The 8,277-nt window shown below is 30.6% G+C and overlaps 1 pseudogene; it reads left to right on the top strand.

Moving 5' to 3' along the window:
• The first annotated feature begins 4,887 nt into the window (after window positions 1–4,887).
• LOC148212770 (benzyl alcohol O-benzoyltransferase pseudogene) lies at window positions 4,888–7,691 on the top strand (annotated as a pseudogene).
• The last annotated feature ends 586 nt before the right edge of the window (window positions 7,692–8,277 follow it).

The raw sequence follows: 8,277 nt of genomic DNA, 5'->3' as shown, positions 1-8,277 counted from the left end.
AGAAACATACATGAAAAAATTGGTAGTAGATGAGAAAATATTGTTACATGTTATGTAATCTAATATTTACATTGTGGGTTAATAAAATTACAATACAAGTTAAAATAACTGTCTGGGTATTTTTTTAATTTCTTTAAAGTTTTCAATTTAGTCCCTGATATTTAATTTTTTTTCAATTTAGTTGCTTTCTACCCGTAAATGTTAAAGTTGGTTTATGTTAAACTTACACAACATGATACTTGGTAAATACAAAGAAACGATATCAATCGGAAAAAGAAAACTGGAAAATGTCCATGTGAGATAATCGTTAGCAGATGTATCATTAAATTGTTGTTTGATTACCATATATGGACACGTGCACCTGCAATTTGGATGCTGTATGAAACTCAATTAAGCCCTAAACAAAATTTAACCTACATAAAGCAAAATCTATTTCTTCCATTTTGGGTGGCGTGTTGGAATTTCTAAATACGTTAATAAAACAATAATTTAATAACACATTAACTTTTTTTTTTAATATAGACTTTAATAGAGTTTCATGATTTTTTTTAACTCCTTTATTTAAGTCAAAAAATTATTTAGTAAAATACTGCATATTCCTTTTTAACTACTTATTTAAGGAAGAAAAAACTGTATTTGGGTAAAATACTGCAGATCCTTTTTTTTAATTCCTTTATTTAAGGAAGAAAAATCTTTATTTAAGTAGAATACTGCACATCTTTTTTTTATCTATTTTTTAATTATTAACTTTATTTAAGGAAACGTACAGAATTCTAGCCCTCCAAATGAATAATGATTTTTTTATATAATTATTTTTTATTTTAGAAAACAAATTTTATTTAAGGAAAAATATTGTTAGGATCTATAATTTATAATGGTAATATTGTTGAGACCAAGATCATGGTGCATATTTACTAAAGTTTACATAAAGCCCCAAAAGAATTTCTAGATCCACCACTAGGTAAGTCTTGTGAGACCTTGTAGTATAACCGTACCTGCCATAAAGTAGGGGTGATTATCGGTGGGTCGGCCATAATCGACATTGAAAACTGATAAATTTATGAGGTTTTTAGGAAGGAGAGAAAATAGACATAGTAACAAAATATGATTTCATTGTTCTGAATTTTTTCATTTGGATACAAACCTATCTACCTCTTTATAATAAGCAAATTCATAATCATACTAGGAATAAAAAATCAAAATCAAATAATATAACTCAATCATAAATCTAATTCAAATAATATCTAATAATATTATCTACCAAATAAAACCCAAGTCATAATTGAAAATTTAATACTAATATACTTCTAATCATATCAAGTCATATCACCCCACTTGCAAAAAGAAGATCAAATTGCTTGCAAGTTATAACGCGATCACGACTTAGCACGAGAGACATAGACTCGATTATCTGGCACGAGAGACCACAGACTCGATTTTCTAGCACGTGAGACCACGAACTCAATTTTCTGGCATGAGAGACCACGATCTCGATTTTCTGGTACGAGAGACCACGAACTTGATTTTGAACTCAATTTTTTTGGCATGAGAGACCGCAAACTTAGTTTTCTAGCATAAGAGGCCACGAATAGCACCGACATGTGCAGACGACAAACTTCTTCAAAATCGAAATCTTAAAATTTATTCTAAAAATTCCGATTGAAATCACAAATACAAAATAGTGGCCATCAAATACAAAATAGTGGCCATGAACTTAGTTAAAAAGTCTCTAAGTACCCTAAGAAAACACCCAAGGCTTTGATACACATAATAGAGAATCCACCCCGTGGTTTATTTCAGAACAAAACAATTAGAATTAGACTCGGTGAACTGGAATGTGTATTATCCATATAGGGGATCTTTCAATGGAGAAGGATCCATTGACCTAAGACGAAGAGAAAGGTCTATTGATTTGCCTTGTTCATAAGGGTAAAAAGAAGCTAAATGTGTGCTGTTTTCTAATGTTTTAAACTCGGAAACCGTATTTTAAGCTTATTATAGTATCCAAAACCTTTTATTTTAAGTTATCTTAGGTTATACATGTACATACGACGTTTTTACATTATTTAGAGTTGATTTCTAACGAAAATTACACTTTTATGCAGAAAAATTTCGAGCTAGGCGCCCGGAGCCTTCCCCAATCCCGAGATTGCCCTTAATGTGAAATACACTTTTTGGTATGATTTCAAGCATTCCAAAGCTCTACCACGTGTCTTCATACATTAAAGGTTGCCAATTCAACAACTACCTAACCAAAAGGTGTTTGAAATGGATGGCTCCCCACAAAGCTCTCAACCTCCTAACCACCTTAAAGTCCCTATAAATTCAACATTTCATTCTCTTCATTCATCGTCCCGGAGTGATCATTTCAGCCTTCTCAGCTTGTTTTCGTTTTCCCTTTAAGTTCTTGAGTTGTTATTGTTTTAACCTTACTTATTTCAAGTTTTCCCTTTATTTTCCAGCTTATTATTCCTCAATTGTAAGTTTTAATCTTGTTTAATTAAAATTCCAGCAAGTTATTTGTTACTCTTATCTCTCTCGTTCTCATTACGAAGTTGTAATCACTCAACCTTGAGGAATCGACCGAGTACTGCTCCCCAATCTTGAAAGAGAACGGGTTAGAGTCATTCGGGTTACAACTCCATAATTTCCAGCTTGTTTTAATTGTACTCATCTTTTAATTATGTCGTCTACTTCCATCAACATTAAATTCTGTTTTTCCTTTATCATTATGAGCTAAATTATTTTTCCCAAGCCCAGTTATGGATAGTTAGTTAAAATTTTTAAAATCCAACAAGGCAAAAGGCGTTTTTCTCCTCTTTTATCACTTAAAGTTGTTTCTATAAGTTGAAACTTGATTTGACCAATTAATGTTTTAACCAAGCATCAATACTGAAAAGGTTGATACGTTTTCACAACTTTACTGATTTAACTTTAGAGAGGAATACTTTAGACATAAAGATTTCGCTCGGGTAGCCTAGACATAGGACCTCGACCTAAGGTTACGGTTGGTTCTTACTAAATTAAGTTCTTTTTTCTAATAGACATATTAGGAATGAATTTAACCCTTCAAAATCACTTAGACATAAGAAGATGGCGAAGTAAAACAGAAGAAAATTTATGAGAGCCGTCTGGCGCCTAGTTGGAACAAGTTTGTGTATTTTTTAGCTAATTTGAAGTAATTGGGCTGGGTTTATTGGATTGAGTTTTTAAATATCAAAACCAACATTATCCTTATTATTTGTCACCCCAAATTCAATTACAAAGTCTCCGATCATTAACATTTCCTATAAAAAGACTTCATTTGTCCCTGAGGATCGATACTCGGAATACTCGTTCCGTTTTTACTACTTGTGACGGGTGTACACTTGCGCTCTCATTTATTTTGAATCCAAAAAACCCAAACATCTATCTATTTTATTTAATATAAATTTAGGAGATTTTTAAGGAGTATAGAAAATAGACATAATAACAAAATATGATTTTGAATTCCTTCCTATCAAATAATATAATTCCTAATCGTAAATCCTTTTTATTACAATATGTGGGGTGGGGGATTGAACTCACAACCTGTTGATTGGAACTATATGCCAATTAGCTATGCTCACTTTGGCCCTAATCATAAATCTAACTTAAATAATATCAAATAACATTATCCACAAAATAAAACACAAATCATAATTGAAAACATAATAGTAATATATAATTTCAATCATATGAGATCATATAAAAACTGACAATTTGGTTTTGATCGGTCCTTATTTTTTATTTTTCTTACTTTTGTTCAAATCGACTGTTGGACCGACAATTCGGTTGGTCGGTTTTAGTTGGTTTTTGGTAGATACCAAACTCAAGAGGAAGAGTAGTTCTCATGGTGAGTCGTTTTGGGCTGAAATACAGAAATCTAAGAGGATAATTGGAGAGAGGGGAGAAGGGGGAGAACGATAGAGGAAGAAATAAGAGAGAAAAAGCAAGAGAAATGATAAACGAAGGGAGAGAGAGTTGAAAAGAACAGAAAAAATGTGGCTAATAATCATTATCAACATATTCACGTGAAAAACATTCGTCTTTGCTCCCTTGCTGTCTCTCCATTTTTCCTTTTTCTTCGCCCTTATAATGATCACTTTTACTCTCATTTTATTGAAGTTATCTTTCTGGATGCAGTGGGCTGATTCCAGAGGTTTCTTTTTCTTATTTAACCAAATTGGTCGGTTCATCAGTTTGCTTTGGTATCACATGAGCCGACCAACCGACTCGTCAGCTTTTTCCAATGGGACCAATTTATCCTTAAATCGATCGAGTGATATCGGTTTGATCGGTTGTGATTGGTCGAATTATAAGTTCTTTAGCTATACTTGAACGTCTCTAGTTCAAACTTTTGAATGAACTTAATACCAAAAATCATTGATTTCTCTCGAGATTGAACTTTGAGGCGAGCGTAGATACCTTCGATAAGAGGGATAAAAAGATAAAAGAAGTATCAATTTCGAGTATAAAAAAAATTAATACATTAGGATTTTAAAATATTAAGGACGAGACTACTTAGCAATGTTTGGGTGGTGGCATATTTAGTCTATTTAACATGATGGTTAAGTAAAAAAAAAAAAATTGTTTTAATAACAATATTTTAAGACTTTCAATATTTTGAGACCAACTTACAGTCCTTAAGGTCAGAAGAAATGGATAACTTTAATTTAATTTTATTATTTTTTTAAAAGGATGGATAGCTTTAATTTGTACATTTATCTTCACCTTGAATATTAAACTTTAAGCCTCCTCCCATCTTTCTCTACAAATACCACCGCTTCCTTCCCCAAGATCACTCAAACACTCACAAATCTAAACATCCCTCTCTCAATTCTCATTCACTCACTCATTTTCTTTCTAATGGCAATGTCATCCATCAATAATTTTGTCTTTGAAGTAAGAAGATGCCAACTAGAATCAGTTGGTGCAGCAAAAGCTACACTCCATGAGTTTAAACAACTTTCAGATATCGATTACCAAGAAAGTTTTAGATTTCATGTTACAGTGGTAAATATTTATCAGCACAATCCAAACATAGAGGGGAATGATCCAGTGAAGGTGATAAAGAAGGCGCTTGCTGAGACTTTGGTATTTTACTATCCTTTTGCAGGCAGGTTGAGGGAAGGACCTCGGAAGAAGTTGTTTGTTGAGTGTACACGAAGGTGTCTTGTTTATTGAAGCAGATGTAGACGTGACCTTAGAGGAGTTTTGTGATGTTCTTCAACCTCCATATGCATGTTTGGAGGATATTTTTTACAACGTCCTAAAATTCTGATGGGATTGTTAATTGTTACTTTGCTTACTCATTACCATTGCCAATATTATGTAGGTAACATTGTAGACACCGTATTTTGTCCAACTCAAATTTTATTATTATTATTATTTATTTATTATTTATTATTTTATTAAGTTTTGATAAAAATAACATCATTTTATTTGTTATTAATTTTAAGATAAAGTTTAAATCAACTAAAATAAAAAAGGGGTTAGATTTTATAAGAAATTTAAAAATGTTTTGTTTAAATAAAATTAGATTTTATTTAAAGGATTTTGTTTTTTTTTAATTTGATTTTATTTAATACATTTTTCTTATTTGATTTTTTTGGGTTAAATATTTCACAGCTGTCATTCCATACCTTTTCCTTTCTTTTTTTTTTTCTCTCTGGTTTGACTTGACTCGATTATTTTTTTGTGTATTGAAGGGTCTGTAACACAGCCAAAAAAAAAAATAGAGACACAGGGATATAGAGGGCAAGCACAGAGGGAGAGAGCCACAAGAAAATTGTGGAGAAATGAGATTTAAAAACCTATTTTTTTTTCTCTTCTTCTTCACCACTAAAAAACCACTTTTCTTTTCCTTTTTCATTTCCTTCCCCCTCTAAAACTAACCATCTTCATCCATCTCCCGCCCTATCCCCACTCTAACAAAGTCTCTTTTCTCTTCACAAAGTTCGGCACCAATCCAACAAACCACGAACCGGCAATACCCAACAACGACAATGGCAAATCTGGCATGAACACAACAAAAACGAACGGTTTAAAAAGTACCCACTGTTATCTTTTTCTTTTATTTTTTTTAAGAAAATATATATTTAAATTTTGGCATATAAATAAAGATTTTGCAGTAAAATCTTTGAAATAAATAGATTTTTTTTTCTATTTTCCTTTTAGAAGAAGAGTTTTGTTTTTATTATTATTTTTTTTAAAGGTGCAATTTTGAGAGGTTTTAATAAATCTACCATTTTTTTTAAAATTTATTTTATAAATAAAGGAATAAAATCTTTTAAAATAAGTTTGTTAACTATAGTTTTTGGAAAGAATCTCAGCAAATAAATTTGTTTTAATTAAATTTGATTTATTTGATTAAATTTTGAAATAAAAATCTTTCTTTTAAAGAACCTCTTTAATTTCGAAATAAATAAAAAGTTGTTTTATTTTTTTGTTTTAATTTAACAAAATTCGTAAGTTTTTTTTTAGTTTTAAAAAATAAATTAAAGATTTTGTTTTTGTAAAAGTTTGCATGGTGATTAGATACTTATATTCATGACTCATGTTCAAGTTTTTGGTTGCTTCAAAATAAAATTACTTTATTTTATTTTTTATCATTGTTTTTATTAAACAATTATTTTAAATAAAAGATTTCGTTTATAGTTTTTTTTAAACAAAGTTTAAAAATAAAAATTTGTATTTGAAAAAAGAAAGTTAAGTATATCCTTGGGTGGCACAATGGTAAGAAGCTCGAGTGTTAACACTAATGTCGATAAAAATTTTCTAATGGCTTTCGTGCCACTCGTAATTATTAGTTCATATTTTATAATAAATATGAAGTAATAGAGTATGAGACATTTAAATAAAAACACAAAATAATTTTCTTTTCGATCAAATAAAATAATAGGATAATTTATGATAAATTGTGGTACCGTTTTTGAACAGGTGTCGTAGAGTGCTAATACCTTTCCTACACTCAACCAACCCCTGAACCAACAATCTGTTTTTCATAGACTTGTTTTTATTTTTAGGTGACCAATCACACTTAGCATGACGGCGATTCGAAACCCTTATTTTAAAAGAGACCCTTCAAATAATTGAATTGAGACAACTTTTTTTAATAATTTTTTTAATGATATTTTCAACTTTAGAGCATATATTAACTCATATATCTTTTTCGGTCATTTCAATTGTCATTACAATTCATTTGATAACCTTATTAGTCGATGAAATCGTAGGACTCTATGGTTCGTCAGAAAAAGGCATGATAGCTACTTTTTTCTGTATAACAGGATTAGAGGATGACGTCGGTCGTTCCGCATCGCGATGACGTTACGACAAACATGACTAAGTGTGGTGGTTTCATCTTTGCTCTTCGTCTGAATTATACAATGACTGATGCTTTTGGTCTTTGTGTTATTCCTGACGACCATCGTGGAAATAGCTCACATGGAGCCTCTACTCCATATGTTGTTCCGGCATGGTAAAGGGCCCTTTTAAATGCACGAGATCCTCCTAGAGCTACTTGTATCCACCATGAATACGACCAACTTAATGACACCGAAAACATGATTCCACTTAGCGATATGGTCCGTCGCTCCGTTTTCTTCGATGAAGCTGAAATCTATGCCCTTGGCAAAATCTATGCACGAGACAAAAGTTTTAGATATTGTTGACCAACTGATTTTTCTTTTATAGAGTCCAACTTTGATTTTGAACAAATTTACCTCTAATATAAAATAGTTATACCAATACTTGATTTAGCAACAAATAGAAGCAAACCCAACATAAATGAATGAGACGAAGGTTACAAATTTAAAATTAAAAGAATAACAATAATTGACATATATCTCCAATTAAGAGGAGGTTGTGAGTTCGATCCCTCATCCCATATCTTATACTAAAAAAAATATACTAGTGAATAAGGTAGACATAAAAATAGAATGTATGATAAAATATTAAAGAAAATACGATTAACGGGGATAATTAATTAAGTTGTATATGGTAAAAAATCTATAGTAAATCGAAACTCAGAAGTAGTAAATAATAATAGTAAAATAAGTTATATAAAGAATAAATATGCGTGAATATAGTGAAAATGAAATAAATAAAATTAGGGCAGCAAACCAAAATAACAAAAAGTTACCATTTACGTGTTAAATAATAAATTAAAAAAAAACTAAAAGAACATATCTTAAATTAAAAAAAAATCAAGTTGATAAAACAAGATCACACTTAAAGAATAGGCAAATCCAACATTCA

Source organism: Momordica charantia (assembly GCF_013281855.1).
Source record: "Momordica charantia cultivar OHB3-1 chromosome 2 unlocalized genomic scaffold, Mcharantia_2.0 BLBB01000002.1, whole genome shotgun sequence".
NCBI lineage: Eukaryota > Viridiplantae > Streptophyta > Magnoliopsida > Cucurbitales > Cucurbitaceae > Momordica > Momordica charantia.
The sequence above is the reverse complement of the archived record's forward strand: the minus strand, read 5'-3'. Positions and strand labels throughout refer to the sequence as shown.